Raw genomic sequence first — 12,604 nt, forward strand, 5'->3', positions numbered from 1 at the left:
TATATATATATATATATATATATATATATATATATATATATATATGTATATGTATGTGTGTGTGTGTATGTGTGTATATGTGTAGGTATACACTGTTATTACAATGCCAATATACTTGAACTGTAATTATGTTACACATGGTTGCACACCACTGGATGCTGCTACTATCAGCCACTTTACTTGCCCTTAAGGTTTTATCTACTGTGCTTTGTCTTGTGTGTATTCTCCATGCAGGACCTATACAAATGTGTCTGTATATAGTAACTAGTAGTTCAATAGTAGTTTTTGTATTTTGAATATACCTTTTCTTTTTATTCTATGTGTGTGTGCACTTTATGGAGCAGCTCTGAATTTCATTATACTCTGTGTGATGACAATAAAGGCTTTCTATTCTATTCTATTCTATTCTGTTTCTTACTCGGAATGACGCCCAACATCCTAACCAGTCTGGCTTCAATGTGGCAAACTTCACAGAAATATTTGGTGCTGTTACAGAGAAGCTTCCTGCCACTCGATCACCCAAACTTTCAATGGCTCTCATTCTTCTTGACCTCTCAGCAGCATTTGACATGATCAATCACAAAACTCTCCCATCCATTATTAGGGAGCTGGGAATCAGTGGCCGAGCATGATGGTGGTTTGTTTCTTACCTGGAAGAACCATCAATTCAGGTGACGTGGAATTAATCCACACCTGCTCCATGCAAAGTCTCCACTGGTGTCCCATAGGACTCAGAGCTAGCTCTTCTTTGGTCCTTCTATACCTGCTTTCTCAGTAAGGTCATATCCCTACATGGGGTTTCATACCATTGCTATGCTGGTGACACCCAACTGCTCTCCTTTCCTCACTTAGATACTCATGTTTTTGCCCAGATCTCAGAATTCCACTTGCACATGCAGTTGATTGATGAGCAGCTAGCTGTGTACAGCGTGCTAACCAACATCCCAGCTGTATATAACAGGAACTTATATCTATCCTCACCTTACTAACTGCTCTTTATAGTGGTGCCTGAAAGTTTGTGAACCCTTTAGAATTTTCTATATTTCTGCATAAATATGACCTAAAACATCATCAGATTTTCACACAAGTCCTAAAAGTAGATAAAGAGAACCCAGTTAAACAAATGAGACAACAATATTCTACTTGCTCATTTATTTATTGAGGAAAATGATCCAATATTACATATCTGTGAGTGGCAAAAGTATGTGACCCTTTGCTTTCAGTATCTGGTGTGACCCCCTTGTGCAGCAATAACTGCAACTAAACGTTTGCGGTAACTGTTGATCAGTCCTGCACACCGGCTTGGAGGAATTTTAGCCCGTTCCTCCGTACAGAACAGCTTCAACTCTGGGATGCTGGTGGGTTTCCTCACATGAACTGCTCACTTCAGGTCCTTCCACAACATTTCCATTGGATTAAGGTCAGGACTTTGACTTGGCCATTCCAAAACATTAACTTTATTCTTCTTTAACCACTCTTTGGTAGAACGACTTGTGTGCTTAGGGTCGTTGTCTTGCTGCATGACCCACCTTATCTTGAGATTCAGTTCATGGACAGATGTCCTGACATTTTCCTTTAGAATTCGCTGGTATAATTCAGAATTCATTGTTCCATCAATGATGGCAAGCCGTCCTGGCCCAGATGCAGCAAAACAGGCCCAAACCATGATACTACCACCACCATGTTTCACAGATGGGATAAGGTTCTTATGCTGGAATGCAGTGTTTTCCTTTCTCCAAACATAACGCTTCTCATTTAAACCAAAAAGTTATATTTTGGTCTCATCCATTCACAAAACATTTTTCCAATAGCCTTCTGGCTTGTCCATGTGATCTTTAGCAAACTGCAGATGAGCAGCAATGTTCTTTTTGGAGAGCAGTGGCTTTCTCCTTGCAACCCTGCCATGCACACCATTGTTGTTCAGTGTTCTCCTGATGGTGGACTCATGAACATTAACATTAGCCAATGTGAGAGAGGCCTTCAGTTGTTTCGAAGTTACCCTGGGGTCCATTGTGACCTTGCCGACTATAGATAGTTTTGACATGACGCCACAGAGTCGGGGATTCCCTGGTGGTGGCCATCTTGTGTGGCAAGCTTACCGTACGGGTCACTGAGCACACATTGTAATGCGCGAGTTACATTTATTTATATATTATTTACATTTATAGTTACATTATTACTATTTAAAGCTAGCAATGGTGCACACCTGTTGTATTCACGGCTGTCGTAATAGGTCAGGTGAGGACGTCAAGCAGAGCTTTTATGGAATTCCCACTGTACGGGAGCATGAAGGCGAGCAAAGAAACTCAGCATACAAAGGAGAAATCTATGGCTTGCGAGAATCAACTGCAAGGATTATCAGCCTTCCAAACACAGCAAAGTCTGCTCCGATCATTTTATAAGTGGTAAGTTGTTTAAATAAACAATCAATTGTGTAACAAGCCTACATACCAGTTAATTATATTACAAAGTTTATACTGACATGGTACTGTAATACCACTAATGGATGTAAAATTTGTCTTAAATCAACTCGATATTATACACACACATTTTTTTATTTCGATTTTTTTTTTTTTTCGAACATGTATAAAAATGTATGTAACTATTTATACATACAAAAGAAAGAAAATGAAAAAAGTGACAAAAAAAGAATAAATAAAATAATATAAAGAGCTAATACATTACAATACACCGCACATTGTTCGAAAAAGGAGTGGGAAGAAGTACAATACTTTTTTTAATTTCCCACCCCTTTTTAACTACCCCGAAATCCAAACTACATTAATACACTTATAAAAATATATACCACATATACACTTCATGATTATCCATATAAATATATAATTACAAAAATAAATATATACTACATACCATATCCATATACATATATATACATATACACATAACTATCTATATAAATATATAATTACAAAAAAAAAATATCTACTACATACTTATCCCTGTAAATATGAAGATATCTATCCCCATAAATAAATATATACCATATACTAAGCTAGTTCTAATATAACAATCAACCCTATTCTATTTATCCCTCATCATCCTCCATTAACATATTTCCTCTGCAATATACTTGTTTAAAAATATTTTTTTGTACCTTTTTTTAAACAGATTTATATTTGCACTTTGTTTTATTTCTGTCTCCAGTCTGTTCCATAAAGTCACCCCACAGCTCGATACGCACATGCTTTTCATATTTGTTCTAACCTTTGGTTTTTTAAAATTTAGGTCTCCCCTTAGATTATATCCCCCCTCTCTCTCACTGAACATTCCTTGTATATTTTTTGGCAATAGATTATTTCTTGCTTTGTACATTATTTGTGCTGTTCTGAATTTGACCAGATCCATAAATTTCAACATGTGTGATTTTATGAATAGTGGGTTTGTGTGATCTCTGTATCCTGTTTTGTTTATTGTCCTTATTGGTCTTTTCTGTATTGTACATATCGGCTGCAGAGTGGTTTTGTAGGTGTTTCCCCAGACTTCGACACAATAAGTCAGATATGGCAAAAATAATGAGTAATATAGAGTATGCAAAGATTTACAATCAAGAATATATTTTGTTTTCCACAGAATTGCCGAGCACTTTGCCAGTTTTGCTCGTACGTATCCTACATGAGGTTTCCAGCAGACTTTAGGATCCAAAATCACACCAAGAAATTTAATTTCCTGTACCATTTCTATCTTAGTATTGTCTATTATCAATTCTACATTACAATCTATTTTATGTCTCCCAAACAACATAATCTTTGTTTTGCTTAGATTTAATGATAATTTATTTTTGTCAAACCATAGTTTTAGTTTATTTATTTCAGTTGTGATTATCTCTAAAGTCTGCTGCAAATTCTCACCGGAACAAAAAATATTGGTGTCATCTGCAAACAAAACAAATTTCAATTCTTGCGAAATTGTACATATGTCATTGATGTATATTATGAATAATTTCGGACCTAATATTGACCCCTGTGGTACCCCGCATGTAATGTTCATGAAATCAGATTTATGGTCACCTATCTGCACAAACTGTTGCCTGTTTCTTAGATAGCTCGACAGCCAGCTCCACCCAACTCCCCTAACACCACACTTTTCTAGTTTACTTAATAATATACTATGATCAATAGTATCGAATGCTTTTTTTAGGTCCACAAATACTCCAATTGCTATTTTTTTATTGTCTATACATTTTGTGATTTCCTCTATTAGTTCCATTAGTGCCATCGATGTTGATCTGTCCGTTCTGAATCCATATTGACTGTCTGTAAGGAGGTTGTGTTTTTCAATGAATTTGTCCAGTCTATCTGAAAAAAGTTTTTCGAGTATTTTGGAGAATTGGGGGAGTAAAGAAACAGGCCTGTAGTTTGTGAAATGGTGTCTATCTCCGGTTTTAAACAATGGTATCACTTTTGCAATTTTCATTTTGTCTGGAAATGTACCTGATTGAAAAGATAAATTGCAGATGTGGGTGAGTGGTTTCACAATTCCCTCAATAACTGTCTTTACTGTTAACATGTCTATATCATTCCAGTCTGCAGAAGTTTTGTTTTTACATTTTCTTACAATTTGGATAATTTCTTCCTCATCAGTTGCAGTTAGAAAAATTGTACTTGGATTTCTGTCCCCCATATCTTCTATGTCCCCACATTGTGTTGTTTCGGGTTCCTTTATTTTTGCCGCTAAATCTGGTCCCACATTTACAAAGAATTGATTAAAACCATTCACCACATCCTCCATATTATTTATGGTCTTATCATTTACAGTGTAGTACTCTGGGTAATTTGTAGTTTTGGATCCATTTCTCACAATACCATTCAATACAGTCCATATACCTTTAATATTGTTTTTATTTTTCTCCACTAATTTATTATAATAGTCTTTCTTACATATCCTCATAATATTAGTTAATTTATTTTTATATTTTTTATATTTTTCCTCTGCCTCTATAGTTCGATGCTTTAAGAATTGTCTGTATAATATATTTTTCTTTTTGCAGGCATTTTGTAGCCCCTTGGTGACCCACGGACTATTTGTATATTTATGTATATTACTGTATTTCTTTATAGGACAATTTTTATTATATAGTTCATTGAATATTATTAAAAATTCCTCATATGCTTTATCAACATCTTTTTCTTTATAAACTACATTCCAGTCCTGTATTATTAAGTCATTTTTTAGTGCAATCATGGTTTCTTCAGTTTTCATTCTTATATATTTATAATTTTTATTATCCTTTTTCTTGCTATAATTACAGTAATATACATTAAAAATAGGTAGGTGGTCACTGATGTCTGTTAATAGTAGACCGCTCTCTATATTATTTTCCAGGATATTAGTAAATATATTATCTATTAAAGTGGTGCTGTGAGAAGTGATCCTGCTTGGTCTGGTAATAGTTGGGTACAGTCCCATACTTAACATTGAATTAATGAACTCTTCTGTCATTTTATGTTTCTTATGATTTAAGAGGTCGATGTTAAAATCACCACAGATGTACATGACCTTCTGAGTTGATTTTATAAACATACTTTCCATCCAATCTATAAAAACTTCTATGCTTGATCCAGGAGATCTGTATATACAGCTCACCATTATATTTTTCATTTTTTCACAGCATATTTCTATTGTAATACACTCCATCCAATCATCAACAGCTACCGTCATTTTATTATTAATTTTATATTCCAAACTATTATCAACATATATTGCCACTCCCCCTCCTCTTTTGTTCTTTCTATTGATATAATTTAATTCATACCCGTTCAGCTCAAAATCTACTCCCATCTCATCGTTGATCCAAGTTTCTGATATGGCTATTATATTGAATGGAGTATTGAACTGACTGAGATATTCCTTCATTTTATGGAAATTGGCATACAGACTTCTGATATTGAAATGAATAATTGATATCTTATTTCCGTCTCTGATCTTTGCATTGTATTGATATTCAGTGTAATACCGGCAGCTGATATTGATGTTGCTGAAAAGATTATTTTCCGGATCAATATTATTTTCCATATCTTGTATTTTGTGCTCAGTATAATGGAAAGTGTCCAGTTCTTGTGTCCAGTGTCCAGTGTCCAGTCCTTGTGTCATGATTGTAAATTGCTTTATTTGGCTCCCTCAGAATTTGTCCAGTTCCCCAATATCTCGGATGACCAAGATCTTGGCCTCTTCTGGAGATCCCCTCAACTTGATGAAAATCTTGCAGTTTTGTGTCCAAGTGTTTTGGATTTTCCCCTGTTTCCTTAGTAGTCTCGCCTTTTTTGCAATATCTGCATTTTTTTTTGTTAAGTGCTCATTTAAAAACACATCTGAGCCTTTCAGTTTCTTCCCTTGTTTTAACAATTGCATCTTATGCTTTCTGTTGGCAAATCGCATTATTACAGCTGGTTTGCCAGTGTTGCTTCTCCGTGGGAGAGGGTGACATGCTTCAATGTTATTGCTTTTTACCTCAATCCCCTTGGAGTGCAGGAATGCTAACACCTGTTTCTCCACAGAGTTAGCATCCTCCTCATTCAGTTCCTCTCCATCTCTTCTCGCCACTGCTCCAGCATATGAGCGGGGTTGAATTTGCAGTCCGGTCACAATGATGTCATTCATCCGGGTGTACTGCTCCAGCTCCTCCACTCGGTTCTCGAGAATGGCGATCCTCTTTGCCTTCTCTGAATTCTGCAGCCTCAGAGCTTTGACCTCTTCTACCAGGTCCAGGATGGTCTTCTGCTGCACCCTGACAGCAGAGATTTCTTCCCCCAGAAAGTCGAGGGATTTTTTAATATCATCAATCTCCTCGACCGTAGGAGCTTTCTTCGGGGGCATTGCGTTTGTTATTACGCGGCCCGTTCCTGCGCAACCTCTCGGCCCGCTCTCGCGCAGCCTCGCTCCCGCGCAACCTCTCGGCCCGCTCTCGCGCAACCTCTCGGCCCGCTCTCGCGCAGCCTCGCTCCCGCGCAACCTCTCGGCCCGCTCTCGCGCAACCTCGCTCCCGCGCAACCTCTCGGCCCGCTCTCGCGCAACCTCTCGGCCCGCTCTCGCGCAACCTCTCGGCCCGCTCTCGCGCAACCTCTCGGCCCGCTCTCGCGCAGCCTCGCTCCCGCGCAACCTCTCGGCCCGCTCTCGCGCAACCTCGCTCCCGCGCAACCTCTCGGCCCGCTCTCGCGCAACCTCTCGGCCCGCTCTCGCGCAACCTCTCGGCCCGCTCTCGCGCAGCCTCGCTCCCGCGCAACCTCTCGGCCCGCTCTCGCGCAGCCTCGGAATAAGTCCACTATCTCCACATATATTTATATGCAGTGTTGAGAGCTCTAAAATTCCAATGTTTACATACCTTGGCTGTTATTAGGACACGACTGTCACTTGGTTTTATATGGTGGACTTCACGGACCCAGCCACAGACAAAATAATCGTATGACTCCAGCGACTTGTATGCTTTGAGGTCGTCAAGTGTGTAGGCGCTTTTAGTATTCACAAAATAGTTCACAATATCAGGGTACGATATGGATGGCAGCCCTGCATAGTCACTTGAAAATGCATCTTTGTCCACTTCGTAGGGGTCAATTCCCCCAATCAAGGCCAGTTTGGCTGCATACCGTTGTTATGAGATGTCGTCCAATGTATCCATATACTTCCGTTTGCTTGATTTTGCCGACATTGATCTTTATTTGAGAAAACTGACTATATAACTTAATAAATTCATCCGAGATAACGTAGCCGGTAATGGCGATGGTCTGTTTTGTTTGCCCTACAAGATGGCAGCTGGGGGGCGTTCCCCGGAATGCCGTGACGTCAGTGAAAACTATCTATTACACGCCTTGCTCTTGGAGTGATCTTTGTTGGTCGACCACTCCTGGGGAGGGTAACAATGGTCTTGAATTTCCTCCATTTGTGCACAATCTGTCTGACTGTGGATTGGTGGAGTCCAAACTCTTTAGAGATGGTTTTGTTACCTTTTCCAGCCTGATGAGCATCAAAAACGCTTTTTCTGAGGTCCCCAGAAATCTCCTTTGTTCGTGCCATGATGCACTTCCACAAACATGTGTTGTGAAGATCAGACTTTGATAGATCCCTGTTCTTTAAATAAAACAGGGTGCCCACTCACACCTGATTGTCATCCCATTGACTGAAAACACCTGACTCTAATTTCACCTTCAAATTAACTGCTAATCCTAGAGGTTCACATACTTTTGCCACTCACAGATATGTAATATTGGATCATTTTCCTCAATAAATAAATGACCAAGTATAATATTTTTGTCTCATTTGTTTAACTGGGTTCTCTTTATCTACTTTTAGGACTTGTGTGAAAATCTGATGATGTTTTAGGTCATATTTATGCAGAAATATAGAAAATTCTAAAGGGTTCACAAACTTTCAGGCACCACTGTAAAGAGCAGTTAATAAGGTGAGGATAGATATAAGTTACTGTTATATACAGCTGGGTTGTTGGTTAGCACGCTGTACACAGCTAGCTGCTCATCAATCAACTGCATGTGCAAGTGGGTTATTTATTTGTCACAAAGTACTTGGCAATTAAAATATTTGCGGTGGAGCAGCTTATATACAATATTATTTAATAATTAATGTAAGAAAGCGTGGGTTTTCCTCCTTCTGCCCGCACACACTGATCCCTGATTATATTATATTATATTATATTATATTATATTATATTATATTATATTATATTATATTATATTATATTATATTATATATTGGGCGGTACGGTGGTGTAGTGGTTAGCACTGTCACCTCACAGCAAGAAGGTTCTGGGTTCAAGCCCAGTGGCTGATGGGGGCCTTTCTGTGCGGAGTTTGCATGTTCTCCCCGTGTCCATGTGGGTTTCCTCCGGGTGCTCCGGTTTCCCCCCACAGTCCAAAGACATGCAGGTTAGGTTAACTGGTGACTCTAAATTGACCGTAGGTGTGAATGGTTGTTTGTCTCTATATGTCAGCCCTGCGATGATCTGGTGACTTGTCCAGGGTGTACCCCGCCTCTCACCCATAGTCAGCTGGGATAGGCTCCAGCTTGCCTGCGACCCTGCACAGGATAAGCAGTTATGGACAATGGATGGATGGATGGATATTTTATATCCCTCATCAAAACAATTCCCATGCAGAGATTGGCCAAGGATGGCTCACATGACATAAAATATTTCCACCATTGTTTAAGCAACGTATTTTGTGACATCAAAGAAAAAAAGGATATGGTGTGTCAGTCATGGTGTATCCTGGATATACCATGAACTGCTGTCACAATTTCAAGCTATATGGCCAACTCGAGTCACAGCTGTGGCTCCGCGAGCATTTGTGTGTGTGTGTAGATCTACGTATCATGATCATGCCTAGTGAGGCAGGCGATACCATGGTACATTTATACATGTGCAGATCGAAGGTTGCTCCAATGTAAACAACAAACATGGCTGCCTCCAGTGAGTTTACACCAAGATTCAATCTTAAAATTTTTAGTTTGGAATTTTTTGATGAGAGATATACAGTGGGGCAAAAAAGTATTTAGTCAGCCACCAATTGTGCAAGTTCTCCCACTTAAAAAGATGAGAGAGGCCTGTAATTTTCATCATAGGTACACTTCAACTATGAGAGACAGAATGGGGGGAAAGAATCCAGGAAATCACATTGTAGGATTTTTAATGAATTAATTGGTAAATTCCTCGGTAAAATAAGTATTTGGTCACCTACAAACAAGCAAGATTTCTGGCTCTCACAGACCTGTAACAACTTCTTTAAGAGGCTCCTCTGTCCTCCACTCGTTACCTGTATTAATAGCACCTGTTTGAACTCGTTATCAGTATAAAAGACACCTGTCCACAACCTCAAACAGCCACACTCCAAACTCCACTATGGCCAAGACCAAAGAGCTGTCAAAGGACACCAGAAACAAAATTGTAGAACTGCACCAGGCTGGGAAGACTGAATCTGCAATAGGTAAGCAGCTTGGTGTGAAGAAATCAACTGTGGGAGCAATTATTAGAAAATGGAAGTGTAGCGCTTAACGAGTGTGGGTGGAGCACAGAGGACGGCAGGACAACGCTTTAAATACAGAGAGGGCTTTTATTTCTCACTTTTCAGTATCAATCGCCCGTTTCTAGTAAGCGGCGTAACACACCAACACACACACACACTCTGTATTCTCGTCCTGGGTTGCGCTCCCTCGGCTCTCCCTCTGCCTCCTTAAATAGGGAGCGGTTACTGGGAAAACACACAAAACACAGGTGTAGCGTCAGGTGTAGCGATTCTGCCACTCACCTTCCCTGGCTCTGCCCTCCTGTCACAGACCGGCGCTTTACCACGCCCCCGCTGCCACAGGAAGACATATAAGACCACTGATAATCTCCCTCGATCTGGGGCTCCACGCTAGAGGTCTGCGCGGTCGGATTTTTCAGTCCCGCTCCCGTCCGCGCCCGCATTGTGCAGTCCCACTCCCGCCTGCAAAGAATTATGATTTTCAGTCGCGCTCCCGCCCGCGCCCACAAAAAAATTATGATTTTCAGTCCCGCTCCCGCCCGCGCCTGCCATATTTTGTCCCGCTCCCGCCCGCAAATCCCGCATGATGCAGACGTTCACATTATTTCTCAGGAAAATTCTTGTCTTGACACAGCGTGATGGTGCCCCACCCCCTACTTTGAGTGGATTTGAACATAAATATCTACAGCTCACGTTTGTTATTGTTTACCTTGTTTCTGAATTCAGCATGTAGTGTCTCTAATAATAATAATTAGTGCTGTCAAACGATTAAAATATTTAATCACAAATCGCACATTTTTATCACATGAGAAACCATTGTAATTCTCTGATCAGCATAAAAAAGTGAATGGGCTTGTTTTGTACCAATGTTTTGTTTTTTTTTATTGCAAAGCAGAGCTAGTAAAAGAAGTGAATTGATTTACTGCTTGAGTTAGTCTACAACTTTAATCAGAGAGACAGGTTACACAGTGACGGTAGGCTTGACTCAATGCTATCCCAGAAATCCTTCCTGTAATATGCAAATTTGGCCGTCTCTGATTGGACAGCCAAATTTGCATATTACAGGAAGGATTTCTGGGATAGCATTGAGTCAAGCCTACCGTCACTGTGTAACCTGTCTCTCTGATTAAAGTTGTAGACTAACACAACAAGTAAATCAATTCACTCATGGTTCTCTGGCTAGCTGGGTGTGAATTGTGAGTCATTAGAGTGATCAATGGCAAGTTTAAGATGCTATTCCTCACTCAATCTGGCAATCTGACTTTCTCTGCAAATTTAGGCATCTTAAAATGTTTTTATTAATGCCAAATCAAATATCCAGCACAAATTATATATGATAGACATAAATTAATAATTTATAAATTTTATTTCAAGCATGTTTTTAGTTAGCGGGACTGCAGCTTATCACCGCTCCCACCCGTGCCGCATATGTGCACTTCTGGTCCTGCCCGCACCCGTGATGAGCTTTCAAAATTTGTCCTGCGCCGCACTGCTTTGCAGCGGGTCCCGCGGGACTCCCGCGGGAGTGCAGGGCTGTACTCCACGCAAGATCTCACCCCGTGGGGTCAAAATGATCACAAGAACGGTGAGCAAAAATCCCAGAACCACAAGGGGGGACCTAGTGAATGACCTGCAGAGAGCTGGGACCAAAGTAACAAAGGCTACCATCAGTAACACACCACGCTGCCAGGGACTCAAATCCTGCAGTGCCAGACGTGTCCCCCTGCTTAAGCCAGTACATGTCCAGGCCCGTCTGAAGTTTGCTAAAGAGCATTTGGATGATCCAGAAGAGGATTGGGAGAATGTCATATGGTCAGATGAAACCAAAATAGAACTTTTTGGTAAAAACTCAACTTGTTGTGTTTGGAGGAGAAAGAATGCTGAGTTGCATCCAAAGAACACCATACCTACTGTGAAGCATGGGGGTGGAAACATCATGCTTTGGGGCTGTTTTTCTGCAAAGGGACCAGGACGACTGATCCGTGTAAAGGAAAGAATGAATGGGGCCATGTATCGTGAGATTTTGAGTGAAAACCTCCTTCCATCAGCAAGGGCATTGAAGATGAAACGTGGCTGGGTCTTTCAGCATGACAATGATCCCAAACACACCGCCCGGGCAATGAAGGAGTGGCTTTGTAAGAAGCATTTCAAGGTCCTGGAGTGGCCTAGTCAGTCTCCAGATCTCAACCCCATAGAAAATCTTTGGAGGGAGTTGAAAGTCCGTGTTGCCCAGCAACAGCCCCAAAACATCACTGCTCTAGAGGTGATCTGCATGGAGGAATGGGCCAAAATACCAGCAACAGTGTGTGAAAACCTTGTGAAGACTTACAGAAAACGTTTGATCTCTGTCATTGCCACCAAAGGGTATATAACAAAGTATTGAGATGAACTTTTGTTATTGACCAAATACTTATTTTCCACCATAATTTGCAAATAAATTCTTTAAAAATCAGATAATGTGATTTTCTGGATTTTTTTTCTCATTCTGTCTCTCATAGTTGAAGTGTACCTATGATGAAAATTACAGGCCTCTCTCATCTTTTTAAGTGGGAGAACTTGCACAATTGGTGACTGACTAAATACTTTTTTGCCCCATTGTAAATCTAATATCCCAT

This window comes from Neoarius graeffei, chromosome 7 (genome assembly GCF_027579695.1).
Source record: "Neoarius graeffei isolate fNeoGra1 chromosome 7, fNeoGra1.pri, whole genome shotgun sequence".
Classification (NCBI taxonomy): domain Eukaryota; kingdom Metazoa; phylum Chordata; class Actinopteri; order Siluriformes; family Ariidae; genus Neoarius; species Neoarius graeffei.